Source organism: Podarcis cretensis, assembly GCF_951804945.1.
Source record: "Podarcis cretensis genome assembly, chromosome: 7".
NCBI lineage: Eukaryota > Metazoa > Chordata > Lepidosauria > Squamata > Lacertidae > Podarcis > Podarcis cretensis.
In genome coordinates, this window is record NC_137176.1 from 17,527,560 (window position 1) to 17,545,186 (window position 17,627).

At 43.3% G+C, this 17,627-nt stretch overlaps 1 protein-coding gene across 6 annotated transcripts in view; it reads right to left on the reverse strand.

The window, feature by feature from the left end:
* The window catches only part of CDH18 (cadherin 18), a 639,311-nt gene that overhangs the window by 285,389 nt on the left and 336,295 nt on the right, over positions 1–17,627 (reverse strand). Inside the window, exon 1 of one of the 6 annotated variants that reach the window (XM_079984958.1) lies at positions 14,062–14,300. The exons of 4 other annotated variants lie outside the window; for them this stretch is intronic. The gene's annotated coding sequence lies outside the window, so the exon portion shown is untranslated. Of the gene's footprint in view, positions 1–13,717; positions 14,301–17,627 lie in introns of those variants that run through there. One more of the 6 variants, XM_079984959.1, reaches the window with a different exon arrangement.

A 17,627-nucleotide genomic window follows, 5' to 3' on the forward strand; every position in this document is an offset into this window, starting at 1 on the left:
AGTGTCAGATTGTATCCTAAAACAACACAAATAAAGAGCCCACAGATGCATTAACTGTTCCAGCGTTGTGCTAACCTCTGACCCGGCTGTCAATTAGGAGATGCACACTGGCACACCTATCTCTAAGCTAGACATTTTCAGGCTAGATAGCTTTCTCGAGAGCATGCATTATTTTGGCAGCTGGGAACAAAATCCAAATGTCCATTTTTCGATACATTCCAAAATAAATTACAAGAAGTGGTGCACTTTTAATAATATACACTGCAGCGGTAGCCCTTCTTCTTCTTCTTCTTCTTCTTCTTCTTCTTCTTCTTCTTCTTCTTCTTCTTCTTCTGTCTTCTCCTTCAAATTGTATGGTAACTCCAGCAAAGTGAAAGAGCTACCTTTTTCTCTTTCGTTCCCCGAAGGGATTTGGTCATTTGACATCCGTCTATAGCGGTTCATTTAAAATTGACCTGGCAGCATCCATTCCACCTGGCTGCAGCCAAGGAAGAGAAGGGAAGCAGGGCTATTCATCTGCTCAGTGGAGAGAGCAGCTGTTTTTGGACGATCCTTGTCTCCTTCAAATATCAACTGGCCACAACCCATTCCATCATGCTAGAGGGATAGATAAGAAGCTACCCTATCAGCTCTGCAGATCGATCAGCTCCTTCTCTCCCTGAATTGCTTCCATTCCAGCTGGCCATTATAAGAACTACTGTGTAACTTAAATTGCAAGAATTGGTGGACAGATTTCTTTTCTTCTTCCCTTCTCATCCCTTTTTCCTTTAAGTGTGGTGCAGGACTCCAAGCAAGCAGTAGCTTTTCTTTAAAAAAAGGATCTGATGTAAGTTGTTTTGGAAGCCTTTCTGGCTGAAAAGCAAGATTAAAATCCTTGTTTTCTACGTAATGGGTCACTATAGTTTCAAAAAATTATTTTAGTTGAAGTTCTTATGCTGTATGTTTAAATTTGTTCTATAGATTCTGTATGAACCTTGCCCCGGGACCAAACGGTGCATTATAGGTGTTCTAAAAACATAAAGCTAGTGTGTGGAACTCGGTAAGGGCTAGAGAAATAGGTGCTTCTGAGAGGGACTAACATTTCCATGTTATTGTTGTTTAGTCGTTTAGTCGTGTCCGACTCTTCGTGACCCCATGGAACAGCACGCCAGGCACTCCTGTCTTCCACTGCCTCCCGCAGTTTGGTCAAACTCATGCTGGTAGCTTCGAGAACACTGTCCAACCATCTCGTCCTCTGTCGTCCCCTTCTCTTTGTGCCCTCCATCTTTCCCAACATCAAGGTCTTTTCCAGGGAGTCTTCTCTTCTCATGAGGTGGCCAAAGTATTAGAGTCTCAGCTTCAGGATCTGTCCTTCCAGTGAGCACTCAGGGTTGATTTCCTTAAGAATGGATCAGTTTGATCTTCTTGCAGTCCATGGGACTCTCAAGAGTCTCCTCCAGCACCATGTGATCCCCTTCATGGATCACTTCCTTGCCGTGGCGAAGGGGCTTGAATAACTCAGAGAAGCTATGAACTATGCGGAGCAGGGCACCCAAATGGACAGGTCATAGTGAAGAGTTTTGACCAAACGTGATCCACCTGGAGGAGGAACCGGCAAGCCACTCCAGTATCCCTGCCAAGAAAACTTCATGGACAAAGACAACATTTCTATAGTCTGGGGCAATCAAAGAAGCATGTGGAATCCTAAAGGAACTGATAATACAAATCTACTCGCAGGTTAACGGTGTATAACTATTTGTGCTAATTGTGGTCTGTTAAGCATCATGCAGTAATACTAGTGTGTTGACAAATGCTCAGTAATGCATTTTATTAAAAAGGCAAACAATCTCTGCTAATGTAGTGGTCGTGCTGTGAATGTGGCTGGCTATCCTTTTTAAAATGATCCCTCTGCAACTGACAAAGTTGTGTGTTTGGTGATGGCTCCAGCATTCGGTACCTGGCTTGCTTCCTAGCTTGATGGTGCAGGAAAGAAATATGGGGCATCTTGTTAATAATTATGAAGACTGCTCAATTTGATGGTCACTGGGTTGTCTGCCTTGTACCAGTATGAGTGTTTAGAAGTGCACTGTTTAGACATCAACACCAATGATACTGAAGAGCTCGCCATTTATGAAAACAGGCAGATGTAGACCAGACTTCCACACAGGCTGTTCTTCCCACCTGTGGAAACTGTAATTCAAAGTCTTGGAAGAGCAACAACATTCTAGGAGGCACGTTGAATGCTGAACTATGGCACTATCACTGCGTATGTGGTCTAAACCACTGAACCTCTTGGGCTTGCTGATCAGAAGCTTGGCAGTTCAAATCCCCATGACGGGGTGAGCTCCCATTGCTCTGGCCCAGCTCCTGACAACCTAGCAGTTCGAAAGCACACCAGTGCAAGTAGATAAATAGGTACTGCTGCGGCGAGAAGGTAAACAGTGTTTCTGTGTGCTCTGGCACTCGTCACAGTCCTCTGTGTGCCAGTAGCGGTTAAGACATGCTGACCACATGACCTGGAAAACGGTCTTTGGACAAACGCCGGCTCCCTTGGTGAGTGCCGCAACACCTTAGTCGCTTTTGACTGGACTTAACAGTCCAGGTGTCCTTTACCTTACACTACTTCAAGCCATCTTTGCAATTATTTATCCAAGTCTACAACACCATTCATCGCAGGGTTAGTTAGCTATAGCTTAGTTATCACAAACTGAAGATAAGGTGCCCAACACAAGAGGGGTTCATGGTATGGAATGCGGTCCCCTAAGAGAAGGCACTTTTCGACACGTGGAAAGCAAGCTTGTCAGGGAAATGGTTACGCTAGAATCCTTCTGCATGAAATCAGTGGAACAGGTTATCATTTTGTACTTGCTGACTCCCACCCAGCACTGTTCAGGAATTTGTAGGAACAAAACACACACACAAATCAGTCCAGCTTTGAAATCAGTGGTTTTAAAAGATTCGGTTCCTCATCTTGATTTAAAATGGTGTCAAACTGTACTCAAATATAAAGAAACATTGGTTCCCTAATTTCAAGAATCAGCATGCAAAAATTTGGAAAAGATCAAATCATATTCTCATTCCAGTGTTAACAGTATATACACTTAACTCCAGGTGAGGTTACTTTCTAATAACACACAATATTAACTATCTCACACACACTTTCACACAAGCACCGACACTTGTTTAGCCTTGTGGGGGTGGTTTTCTCTTTCTCCTCTCCCCTCCCCCCTTTTCTAAAGTGTTGGGCAGAGAGTCTAAGCTCCAGAATACTGAGCTTGACAAGATTTTGTACTGAAAGGTCCAATATTCCATTCCAGTTCTGCTAAAGAGCGCATGGGGAGATGGAGGGAAGATTGGTTGGGGGAAACGCTCTACTCCCCTAAAACCAGAGATTTGGGGTGGGGAGAGGGTGGTTGTCTTGTGAAACAAATCTTCCAATAAACACTTCAAAACTCTAACAAAGAAAAAGAAGGAAAAAGAAAATGCTTAGAAAGATAACAATGCTTTTTTTGGTGTGACTTACCTGTTTAGGGTTAAATTAACAACAATGTACAGTTATTATATTACTTTGCACTTCTCAGACTCATAGGGGACTTATGGACAGCCTTTTAGAGTGTTATTTCACTCATTAAGGGAAAAGACTGAAGATATTTGTAATGTACATTGATCAGGGAAGTGAGGGAAGAAGAACAGCAGTCACCTAGAGAGTTAATGATAGCCTTTAAAGAAGTATCACTTCCCTTAAGTAACAGGATATTCTTGCAGCATCTCAAGGCTGCTTAAAACCCCTCTACACAACTCATGTTTCTTTCCCTACCTCAGCCTCTTTTTTTCTCCTCTCATCCCAGGCAAACACCCACCCAGACAGAACCAAATATTTAGCACCCAATCTGTATTCCTAGGGCCAAGGTGTAATCTGGATCCTTGGCTCTAGGAACCTCAAGTGGATGTGAACCTGTAGAAGGCACAGCCATATCTACCCATTATAAGACAATAGCATTGCCCTAACAGCCACACCTTGATGATCACAACTGACCTTGACTCGTAATTAAAACTCCTCCATATCCTTTGCATCTAGTCCATTTCACCATGTGGTTCTGGTTACTCCTGCCTGTGAGCTCTCCAAATCCTTGCAACCAATATCACATATTGTTCCTATTTAATTTCTGTTAATAAGAGTATGATTCAGTAGCATGCTTGCTTAGCTACAGGACAGGAGACAACTGCTGAAGGCAGTTCAGTATCATTATTTATTAAATTTGTATTAGCAAGCTCTGTACTATCCCTGCAGCCTCTATGAGACATGGCTAGCAAACAGACGGTCTTAATAGAGGTAGGTAAAAAACAAGGAAGCCTACAGACACCCAAACTGTAAAAGGTACATGAAAAAACAGTGTAAAGCATGAGTCTACAAACAGGTTGCTCTGCCTGCCAATTCAATAGCATAGGTCTTCCTAGCACAGTCTGAACAACAATATTGCAGTGCTTACTCTTATCCCAGACAGCAAACCACATTCAGCCTCTGCCTACATTTCCCTACGTAATTCTTCAGGCTCTCTACATCTGGAAGGGCTGCTCCCTTCTCAAGGTCAGTCATGGGTCACACCAGGAGCTCCTGGGAAATGTAGGTCCTAGACTTAGCAGTCTCCCACTAGACGCTCCTTGTTCTTTTGCTTAATAAATCCCTTTAGCTTTATTAACGGATGACGTTCTGACTCAAACACTGTGGTCTATTTCCCCCCTCTTGCACTCTTCCAGGAAGTCAGTGTATGGAGAAAAGATCGCCAGTTGCATCAGCTCATGCCTTTGGCTTCATACAGTTTTGGGTGCTTTCTGATTTAGGGGAGAGTTCTGATCCCACAAGGAAAGGTGACATGGAAATTGGCTTCTGTGCCTACACTGCGTTCCTAGACTAGCTCCCATGCATAAAGAGGAGAGCTGTATAAGCAATCTTGCCCTTCCCACATCTAGTACCCATAGGTTTTTATTCCAAAACTTTCCTCTAACTTTTTCTCCCAAAATGCACACCATCATGTGGAGGTTCCATTTAGGTAATTGTCACCCTGATGCTGAACTATTGCTTTGGAGGTGAAAAAGGACCATTCAAAAACAAAACAGCATTCCTGGGGAAACCCCAATGTACGCAGGGGTATTTAACTGTTTAACTTTGCACACACCCCCTCCAAAGTTTGTTGAAATGTAAACTAAACATGCATCCCTGCACATGGAGGAGGGGTATAGCACAGGACAACAGTTAAATGAGCCATTGATGTGCAAAAGGAGCGAAAGGAGTGAGCGGGTGCTGCTCTGAAGATTCCCAGGAATTGTGACATGTGGGAAGAAGGGAGAGGAAAGGAAGAAGGTTAAGCTGTTGCGAAAAAGTAAAGGGAAATACAAACACACAGAGTGGGACTCTCAGGCAAAGAGAAAGGCAGCAGGCATACAAGACAGGAAGAGGTGTAAGGGCAAAACAGAGGCACACATAAATCCCTTAACTTGCAATCTTATGCCTACTTACCTGGGAGTAAGACCTACAAAACTCAGTGGGTCTTACCTCTGAGCAAGTATGTCTACCCAGACCAAGTCTTGTTGTGTTTAATGGGTCAACCTAGGCTTTGGTTTAGGGTTCAGGGTTCTTGTGCCTTTAACTGTGGTATAAAAGGTCAAGGTCAAGGGACCCCTGACCATTAGGTCCAGTCGTGGCCGACTCTGGGGTTGCGGCGCTCATCTCGCTTTATTGGCCTAGGGATCCAGCATACAGCTTCCGGGTCATGTGGCCAGCATGACTAAGCCGCTTCTGGCGAACCAGAGCAGCACACGGAAAAGCCGTTTTCCTTCCCGCCGGAGTGGTACCTATTTATATACTTGCACTTTGACATACTTTCGAACTGCTAGGTTGGCAGGAGCTGGGACCAGGCAACGGGAGCTCACCCCGTTGCGGGGATTCGAACCGCTGACCTTCTGATCAGCAAGCCCTAGGCTCTGTGGTTTAACCCATAGCGCCACCCACGTCCCTAACTGTGGTATAGTAGATAGAAATTCAACAAGTCTTTCCTAGTTTGGAAATGATTTTTTTTTTTTTTGCAAAAAATAACTTCACTATGACTGTGCCATTATTATTATTATTATTATTATTATTATTATTATTATTATTAAAATTTCTACACCGCGCTTCATCCGAGGATCACATGGCAGTTTACAATATTAGTTGAGATTCCTGCATTGCAGGGGGTTAGACAAAACGACCCCCGGGATCCCTTCCAACAATTCTGCAATTCTGTGAATGAAAACGACATGTGAAACAAAAGCCATGGAGACGTTTGACAAATGTACTGCCATTCCAACTATGCACCAGGAAATAAAATATTTGAATCATAAAGCAAGAATAATGATTCAGAGATCTGCAGAGCATGTTGACTCAGAAGGAATTCTTGCTGTGTTCAGTGGGGTTGATTCAAGGGTAAGCATGCAATATATGACAGACAAAATAACCCCAATTGAACATAATGGGCCTACTTTACTTCTGAGTAAATATACAGTACACAGGACTGAACTGTTAATCTCTGTAACAGTATCTAAAAAAAAGTAGATACTGCTTGAAGGTGGATGATACATGTCTTTTCTGGGCTGCTGCTCAGATGCCTGTAGATTATTTCACCGCCCTATAAAAGCCAGGCTTTTAGACTTGCCAAGAGTCAGCACTTCAGGTTGCTAATGCTATATATCACTGTTAAAAATACCTTAGTCTAGTCAAACAAAATTTCTCTCATCACTGAAGAAATCATGGAAAGACTTGTTTGGGGATATACAATAATAATAATAATAATAATAATAATAATAATAATAATAATAATAATTTATTTATACCCCGCCCATCTGGCTGGGCCTCCCCAGCCACTCTGGGCGGCTTCCATGGAAACCAAAAATACAGTAAAATATCACACGTTAAAAACTTCCCTGAACAGGGCTGCCTTAAGATGTCTTCTGAATGTCAGGTAGTTGTTTATCGCTTTGACATCTCGTGGGAGGGCGTTCCACAGAGCGGGCGCCACTACCAAGAAGGCCCTCTGCCTGGTTCCCTGTAGCTTTGCTTCTCGCAATGAGGGAACTGTTAGAAGGCCCTCGGCACTGGACCTCAGCATCCAGGCAGAACGATGGGGGTGGAGATGCTCCTTCAGGTATACTGGACCGAGGCCGTTTAGGGCTTTAAAAGTCAGCACCAACACTTTGAATTGTGCTCAATCACCATGCCCAAGAAAGGAAGATTTGAGACTGGACGATAGTTGGCCATTGTGGCCGCATCTAAAGATGGGTTTTTAAGAAGCGGCTTAATAACCGCCTCTTTCAGCGGGTCTGGGAAGGCTCCCTCACAGAGGGTAGCATTCACCACCCCACTAGAGTTCTTCATGTTCACCTCCACATGGAAACATTTCAGTACCACAGAAAAACACAACACAACACAACCAAACAGCTCCACAACCTGCTTAGAAGAAGCTAAGTATTAGGCTCATTCTAGTAAACACTGAACTCAGTTATCACAGATGAAATGCACTTCATATTGCAACTCTTGGACCTAGACTTATTCATAATGCAAGAGGGCACACAGACATCAATTGGACTAAAGTTAATGGTGCAATGATGATGCAATTGATTACAACAAGTCTGTTCTAGGCATGGAATGGAAGAGTTTGTTCGACCCATAATCTTTAATATTAATAATAATATTGTTAAAATAAAATGGGGGCAAATGAGTGAGGAGGGCAAACAGAAGGACTGAGGAAAGAATAGCTGGAAGGTAGCTTGACAATTTTCTGCTGAGTCACCAATGGTGAAAAAGTGTTTTACTGTGTTTTTAATATTTTGTTGTGAGCCGCCCAAAGTGGATGGGGCAACCCAGTCAGATGGGTGGCTTCTTCTTCTTCTTCTTCTTCTTCTTCTTCTTCTTCTTCTTATTATTATTATTATTATTATTATTATTATTATATAGGGTCTCCAGTTGATCTGGCAACCCTAAAGGCTGTGTGCAAAAGAAGGGTAATAATATGCTGTATTATATACAAAATCTTAAGCATGTTCCCCTACCCCCTATTTGTATACTCTCACTTTCAGCTGTTTCTTTATTTAAATGTTTAAAAATTAATAGAGTGAAACCATTTAATGCTGCAATCCTGTACACACTCGCTGAGAAGTCTCATTTTGCTCAATGGGGCTTCCTTCCAAGTAGACATGTATATGATTCCATTAGCACATTACCTAACATCATATATTTTCTCCTCTACAAGCCAATTTGCTTACAGGCTGTTCACCCTGAAACCAATTTGCCAGCTGGTCTACCAAATGAAATTTTAGGGCAAGAACTCCAGCGTTCTATAAAGTGCCTCTCCTGCTTTGTTTATACTGCCAATTGTCCAGCTCCCAGAGTACTAAAAATATCATACTAGGATCTTGGAGGTGTGGGTTCAAATCCTTACTCACACTGGAGCTCACTGGGACAGTCACATCTTTCAGCCTAAATAACTCATCCCACAGAGTTGCTGTAAGGATAAAATGGGGAGAGGGAGAACCACAAGCGCCACTCTGAGATCTTTGGAGGAAAATGTGGGGTAAAAAATTATCAACAACATCATTTATACAGTTTATAGAACTGGAGATTAGAGGGGGGGGGGAACGGTGAGGTAGACAAAATATATGTTTATTGATTCAACACATTTTGGGCCCTACTGATCCTTCCTCAGGGAATTTCAGATAAATAGATGTGTTGCCTCTTTTTTTCTTACGCTTACGCTTACGCTTACACTTCCAGTTCCTTTTGGTAGTACTCATTTTGTTATAATTTGCAGGCCACCAAATGTTCCAAACAAAACAAATATTTAAATTTGTACTGGACCTGGGAGTGCATCCTATAATGAAGATCTCTCACAAAAGTCAACTCTTCAAGCAACATGAAATTACTCTCATCTTGAATCTGCATTCCTACAGAAGCAGACACTACTTCCTCCATCTCTTGAAGTTGTCTCTAGTTCACAAATGTCTACGCTATAATAAGGTGCCACAAGACCCTATGCCGTTTTTGCTAAAACAGACTAATAGGGCTGTCCCTCTGGGAATGGATACCTGCCTTTTGTCTCTGATTGGCTTGGGCTTGCACTTCCTTGACATGACTTTGGCATGACTTTGTGACAGGCAGACCCTGACACCTCATTTTTGGACACAGACTCCCATTTCCAATTCAAATGTCAATCCAGAGAGAAATCAAAATCCTTCCTTTCTTTGTTGTTGGCAATTTGGTTTCGGACCAGCCATATGTGCTTGGAGGAAGAGGATCAGGAGAGGTGTCCATGCCTCTTGGCTCTGGGAATGTGAATGCTGGCATGCAAATTGACTTTTGCCTGCAACAACCTGTTAACTGTAAGCAAGCTTTCCTGTTGCTGTTATTACCACAATAGTAGACAGGAAGCAATGAGGCTAGAATAGTTAATAATAATAATAATAATGAAAAAAAAAAATATTTATATCCCGCTGTCCCCATCTGAAGCCAGGCTCAGAGCGGCTAACAACAGTAAAATAATACATCATTATAAAATCAATTCATTATAAAATCAGTTCAAATCAAATTAATGACAACCATTGGGCTAGAGTTCTGTGAAGAATTACCAAAGGAGGGGGTCAGACTGTGCCTTGGCCCAAGGCCTGGTGGAACAGCTCTGTCTTGCAGGCCCTGCAAAAAGATGTCAAGTCCCGCAAGGCCTTAGTCTCTTGTGACAGAGTGTTCTACCAGATCGGAGCCACAGCCGAAAAGCCCTGGCTCTGGTTGAGGCTAGCCTAACCTCTCTGTGGCCCGGGACCTCCAAGATGTTTTTGTTTGAAGACCGTACACTTTAAATCAAGGGTGGATAATCTGTGGGCCTTCAAATGGTGTTGGACCCCCAACTCTCAGCAGCCTCAGCCGACTCAAAAGTGAGGACAGTCCAACCCCATCTGGTTAAAAACTCTAACATCAAGCTTGATGACATTCAGCTAAACTCCTTTGATATTTCTGCTTCATCTTGAATAAATTTGCTTTATTACATCAACAATTTTGACAGTGCTCAGTTTTTATGGGTGCATGTACTGAGTACCGGCATTCCCTGTTCCCCAGGAGGCTGTCATATCAGTTCAGCAAAAGGAAAGAAGGGGAGAATCCTACAGTTGCCACTTAAATGTCACCTAAGTGATGTATCTACCTGCCTTATGTATTTAAATCAACACCACAGGCCCCACTATGTCTCCTCCAATTATCTGAGATGCACTTGGAAAACAAAGGACAGGGCCTTTTGGGGAATGGTATCCAAACACCAGTTGTCACTATTTTCCAAGGATAGTCCTGGAATTACAAAAGCCATCCCCGCTTCTGATTTGATCCCAGAATGTCCCTATTTCCCCTGCCAGTACCACCACTGCCAATCTTGGGGGGGGGGGAGGAGGAGCTGGTGCTTGTCTCGAGCGATGTTGGTGGCTGCGAGAGAGCATCCTTTTGCCTCTCTATGGTCACTGCTGCTGGTCTGCCCCCTTGGGCAGCTCGCAGCGGCTGCTGGAGAGCAGGTGAGGAGGAATAGGAGTGGTGTTGGCAGAGGGCAGGGCTGCCCTACCAAGGAGTCTTGATTTCAAAAAAACACCATATTGTTTTGTGAGTCCAGGTCTAATCTTGCCCCTTTCTAAATTTTATTTATTGGCATGTGCTTTTCTTTTTGTAAATCTACCAAAGAATAAAATAACATTGGGATCAAGGGGTTTTCTCAGTGTTTCCTGTGTCCTGTTGGTGTAGCCATAGTGGAAATGCTCTGTGGAGTGGGGGTGGGGGGTGGGGAGGGTCGAGGAGGGTCACTTGCAGGGAAAGTGAGAAATGTCCTTATTTTCCTTTGAGGAATGTTGGAGGGTACAAGATCTACCCAGATTTTTCACTGCTTGCATTTCCGTGCACAATGAAAGACCAGGCTGTTTCATCAGGCATCTGAGTTACGTCTAGTAACTCAACGTACCGGTCTGCTTTTTGGTATCTTTATTAACTTGGTGTATGTACATTCTCTCACTTTGGTATTTTTAGGAGTGATTATGACATTGTAAACCTCCATAAAGGGTTTTTTTTGGGGGGGGGGTAAAAAAAGAAGGGCAGAAATATTTTGACAAATAATAATAATGCAAATTCAGACTGCGCTTTATGCAAAAGCCTGGTGGTAACCAGATCCAAATAGCTATTAAAAGATACTTCATTTAGCAAAGTCTATGAAAATTACCAGTATCCAGTCACTAAGCTGCCACAACATTGATTTCTTTAAAATAATAAAAAATGTCAATTCTTTACTGAAGGCGACTGAAAATTTAACAAGATCTAGGAATTTAAAACATTTCCCCCATTTTGAGTGAACCATCTCTCTCTCCTTCCCCCGCGACACATAAGAAATTCACCACACATTATCATAATTGACGTGATTTCCTGTTATATACAAGTCAAGCTATCCTAAAATGCTTGTCACAATACTTTAATGAAATCACCACCCATGTAATAGTAGCAAACAGTGCACATTATATACCTGGAGAATATTATGTACCTTCATTCTGAGCAGTAGGGTAGATTCAACTAACTGGGTGCGCTAGTGGAGACCCATAGAGAAACACTTGCGCTGGCGGTACTATAGTAATAGTGTGATATTGAATCCGTCCTATAAATAATAAAATGCTGTTGTGAAGAAATAAGCAAAACCCTGTGAAAAGTTTACAAAGAGCTTTAAATCACATCTATTTTCATATCTAATCATTAGTAATCCCATAGACTTCTGTTAGACTTGATCACAGGTAAATGGCTATAGGATTACAGCCTTGATGGGTGGTGAAAAGAAAATGAAACTATGAGCTGCACAGCACCCCCTGTGGCCACCACTGACATAACAAGTCAATTTTTCTCTGGCATAGTCTCGACAATCTCCTATGTAGTAAACAAACAGGAAACTAAAGACTGATTCATACAATTTGATCATGTAGTAAAACCGCCTGCAATGTAGGGATATGCAGCTGTCCCATACGGGTATTGAACCTACAACCTTGTCATTATCAGCACCACACTCTAAGTGACTGAGCTATCCAGGCTGATCACTGAGGAATTCCTGTTCGGATCACCAACATTTTGAAAACACTTGCCTCCACAAAATTATTACTGCATATTACATCACACACTCCTATATTTATAGGGGGGGGACGACTCCAAAAGCTTAGCATGCCTTACACAAAACGAAGGTAGGATTAACTTCCTGGACCCTCCTAAAACACCCCTCTAAAATGTTTATTGTAATATAGTGCCAGATGCAAAGAGGCTGGTAGGATTTATGGTTATCTTACTAAATTTGTATTCAGGCCTCCTAAAAATGAGTACAGCTCCGCACCTCTGTACAGCAACTCAGATTACTTATTGACTTTAAGACATGACATTATTACTGCTACTGCTACATACACTGATTAAAGAAGAAAGATTGCAAAGAGAACATTTCTTCACATAAAGGACACAGTCAGTCAAAGCTGAGCACCATTTACTTTAACTGCTTTCAGCAGGAGCATTATGCACATGCTTAACTCTCGCCCACTGAAATCATTGGCACTTATGCTTAACTTGACTGGATTGCACCTACAGTTTGCCTTCAGCCTATAAAAGCTTAGTCCTTGTCATTGTACTCAGTCTTTAAAAAAAAAAATGGAAGGAAAAGGAGGCTAGGACAGTTTTGTTTTAAATTACCTGACAGCTGTAGGCATTAATGATATTCATGTATATATGTATGTATACCGTGTATGTATATTCAGAAAACTGGGAGGGGGGGTGCATGTGTGCTCTTTGCTACACTGTCTGCTGCAGATCCCAATTCAAAGCCTTCAAGTGAAATTATTATTATTATCTGCAAAATACTTTAATGATAATAATAATAATGCATTTTATTTTTCAAATGTCTGCCTTGCAGAGATGAACGACTGTTTATTTTGCCTTGTTATCTGGAGGAGCTCATTTGCCCCTTTGACAGGCCACAACAAGCACTCACACACAAATGAAGATGCAATGGGACCATATTTCCAAAGCGTTAATTAGCAAAAGATCGTCTTATTTCCTCCTCCCCCTCCCTCGACTGTTTTCACCCAGAGTCTTCGAACTGTTTCCATGTGCAAAAACTGCAGCTCTCAAGGAATGCTCATGATCACTAAGCAGCCAAACCCGCCGCCCCCCCATCTTGTTGATATCTTCCTTTACTGAGTGAAAAATGGGGGCAAGCTTTTAACCGTGCCTCCATCCCACTGCACCCCAGTGCCCTCTGCTACACGAAGTCAAAGAGAGAAAGTTTACCCTTTTAAAGCGTTAAGGAAAAGCAGCTCTGCTCCTCTCAGCTATCTGCTTTCCCTGCACCCCCCCCCCTTTTCTTTCCAAGGGCTGAAACAGCAGGTAATGTTTCAAGATCAGCACATGGGCAACGGGGAAGAAGGCTCGCTTTGGAGGAGAAGCGATTGCGTTTCAATCCGCCTCTCAAGTCGACATGCAGAGCCTTCCTCGCAACTGAAAACCAGCTGACGCTACAGAGGAGCGCGCACAGATCTGTGTCGGACCAGAATGTGATCCCCTCCAAATGCGTGCATTTGCCCACGCTGTCGGGTAGCAGCAGCGGCAGAACCATCAGCGAGATTGCCATTCCCTAGGAGAATACATACATTATATATACATACACACCTGCACACACCACCCCGTGTCTTCTTTTCTCTCTCTCCTTTAAAACAGAGCTTTCACTGCACATAATCTGGGCTAAGCAGACGCACGCAGCAAGAGAAGAGCATCGCATGAACTGGGAAAGGCTCAGCCGGCAGAAAGAAGAGGGGAAAAAACAAAAAACTTGAAGGCAACCATCAGAGACAGCGATGCGAAATAGAAGTCTAATACACCTCTTCCGAAAAGCTAGGCTATCTCTGGCTTAGGAGGACGGAATTAGCAGCAGACTCCCATTCGTTCTGCCCGTAAGAATACGGCACAGATTAGATTTGATTTCTTTAAAGGGGTCAGTTCGTTTCAAGCCTTACCTTAGCTGACTTGCCCTAACTGGTGACAGGGAACTTTAATGGAAAGAAGAGACGCATTGAAATAAAATAAAAGAGGGGGGTGTATATCCTCAGGGCACAGCTGCTCCCAGTCCAGAGAGAAAGAGAAAGAGAGAGAGAGGGGGAAAAAGAGGCGCACAGGATTCCAGCTATGTGTTATCTCCAAAGCTCCAGCTCATATGCCAGCTCTGCTTTCCGCAGCTCGGGAAAGCGCAGCTGATTGGCTGCCGCCGCCCGTCTACTTGATCCTCCGCTTTCCTCCTCCTCCCCCTCCCCGTCCCCATCCCTGCTTCTTAGGACCGGGCGTCTTCTACAGGAGGATGCACGCAACGTAGGGATCGCTCCCCACCCGGCCACCCCTTCCTGAGCTTCTTGCAAGCGAAGTCCTTCGCCAATGAGACAGCATGAATAAACAGTTTCCACAGCCAAGGAGGTTTTGCTCAGCAAAAGGGAGGGGAAGAGAGAAAGGAAGCCAGGCTTAAGGAGAACTAGAATATAAGGGGGAGGGGGGTAGAGGGGTTCTCCCCCCTCCAAATGTGGGCATTCAAGGCTTGAAAACTGGTAACAAATGTTCATTATTTGTACTGGTTCGCTCCGTAGTCAGGAGTGGACTTTGGTAATATGTTGCCCAGAGCAAGGACAAAATCAGTCTTCCCTAAATATTTCTTATTTTCATAATAATTCATTTTGGTAGTACAATGGTACCTCGGGTTACGGACACTTCAGGTTACAGACTCCACTAACCCAGAAATAGTACCTCGGGTTAAGGACTTTGCTTCAGGATGAGAACAGAAATCACACGGCGGCAGTGGGAGGTCCCATTAGCTAAAGTGGTACCTCAGGTTAAGAACAGTTTCAGGTTAAGAACAGACCTCCAGAACGAATTAAGTTCTTAACCCGAGGTACCACTGTACGGTTGCTAATTATGGATCTTCTCAGTAGGTACCCGCATAAATATAGGGTTTTATTATTTATTTATTATTAATATTTGTAATATTTTGCTTTCCCTTGGCTTGGCACCCTGTGCGGGGGGAACCACCCGCCCCCATACCCCCCAACATTTCTCTGGTGAAAATAGAGACATCCTCTCCATCATTTCTCCGATGAAAATAGAGACGTCATAGAGAAAAGTGGGACATTTGGGGATCAAATCAGAAACTGGGACAGCTTATGTAAATCTGGGACTACCCCTGGAAAATAGGAACACTTGGGTGGTCTGGACAGTCCTAAATCCTGCACTGCCAAAGTGATCCACAAAAGATCAAAGTTTTTTTTTTTTTTGGTGGTGGAGAGGACAAGAGAGGAAAAGTATTAGATTGTTCATGTTCTGGGCAGCTCCACCAAGCTCAGAAGACTTCAGGAGAAAGACTAGGCCTTGCCTCCATCACCAGGGTTGGTCCTCCATGTTTACCCCTCCCACCCCCCCAAAATATGCCTCCTTTTCTATTCTACATACTTTTGAAGTGGTTTATATAATGAAAACACAGCAATTATATCAAGAATTACTGAAACCAGCAGCAATAACTAAAGCAGTATACAAGAGAAGAAAATGTTTTTTGAGGGAAAATGGAGCAGTAAAATCCCTGAAGAACAACAAAAACTACTACTTATCATCATCATCAGCAGCAGCAGCAGCATCATGATCGTTCATTTTTACCAGCTGCAACAAGGGCATGGAGCTCAGTGGCAGGGAAGTCCTCCTTGAAGAGAGCATTCCATAATGGGGTGACACAAATGAGGGGGGGGGGCTGTCATCTGTCTCTCCCTGCTTAGGGTTGATCCCAAATGCCCCCTCACATTTGGGTGGCACTGTGGGTTAAACCACAGAGCCTAGGACTTGCTGATCAGAAGGTCGGTGGTTCGAATCCCCGTGACGGGGTGAGCTCCTGTTGCTCGGTCCCTGCTCCTGCCAACCTAGCAGTTCAAAAGCACTTCAAAGTGCAAGTAGATAAATAGGTACTGCTCCGGCAGGAAGGTAAACGGCATTTCCATGTGCTGCTCTGGTTCGCCAGAAGCGGCTTAGTCATGCTGGCCACATGACCCAGAAGCTGTATGCCGGCTCCCTCGGCCAATAAAGCAAGATGAGCGCCGCAACCCCAGAGTCGGCCACGACTGGACCTAATGGTCAGGGGTCCCTTTACCTTTACCTATGCAGTGCAGGGGTTGTTCCAGCAATTTTGATTGGGAGGAGGGGCACAAGGAAGGATTTTTTTTTTTTACAGAAACGCGTCCTGCATCCTCATGACATAGTGTTGCGCAGAAAAGGGCTTCCCCCTTTTCTTTTTTGAGAGGGGAGGGGATGGCAGCCAACAAGTGAAGGTGTGCTACTGCCACTGCTCACCACTAAAAACAGGTGGTAGTGAAAGCAGTTCTGCATCTTTTTTCATCCCTGAACCCACCCAGCCCAAATTTGACCCCAACACTATACCTGCCTTGGCTCCGAAGGTAAGAGGGAAAAGGCTGCCAATACAGTGGTGCCTCAGGTTACATACACTTTAGTTTACATACACTTCAGGTTACAGACTACGCTAACCCAGAAATATTACCTCAGGTTAAGAACTTTGCTTCAGGATGAGAACAGAAATCGTGCAGCGGCAGCACAGTGGCAGCAGGAGGCCCCATTAGCTAAAGTAGTGCTTCAGGTTAAGAACAGTTCCAGGTTAAGAACAGACCTCCAGAACGAATTAAGTTCTTTTTTTTCTTTTTTTTATAAATATTTATTAGGATTTTTTTTTTTTAAAATACAAAATGCAAAAATAATAAACAATATAACATGAATCATAACACATTTTTCAGAACTTCTTTGGACTCCCTCACGTCTCCCACTCCCACTTACATCGTTATAAATTTTTCCCAGCAATTTATCATCTTGTTTATATTCTTAAATTTTGTTCAATTAATTTGATCTATTCTCCACAAATTTTATATTTCCCTCAATCTCACTTATCGTCAATTTCAAATCTAATTCAGTGGTAGGCAATTATTTATGATCTAGCATCCTTCTTAGGCTTCAACCAAATTACAATACTTTTGTAGATAAATCTTGAATTTCTTCCAGTCTTCTTCAACCCTCTCTTCTCCCAGGTCTCGGATTCTGCCAGTCATCTCGGCCAGTTGCATATAGTCCATCAGCTGCATCTGCCACTCTTCCAGTGTGGGTAGATCTTGAGTTTTCCAGCTCTTGGCGATGAGTATCCTTGCTGCCGTTGTTGCATACATAAAAAATGTTCGGTCCTTCTTTAACACCTTCTGGCCGACAATGCCCAGAAGGAAGGCCTCTGGTTTCTTAGTGAAGGTGTACTTAAATACCTTTTTCAACTCATTATATATCATTTCCCAGAAGGCCTTCACTCTAGGGCAAGTCCACCAGAGGTGAAAGAATGTTCCTTCATGTTCTTTACATTTCCAACATTTATTATCAGACAAATGGTATATTTTGGCAAGTTTAACTGGGGTCATGTACCATCTATATATCATTTTCATTACATTTTCCTTCAGAGCATTACATGCAGTGAAGTTCAGCCCAGTGGTCCACAACCTTTCCCAGT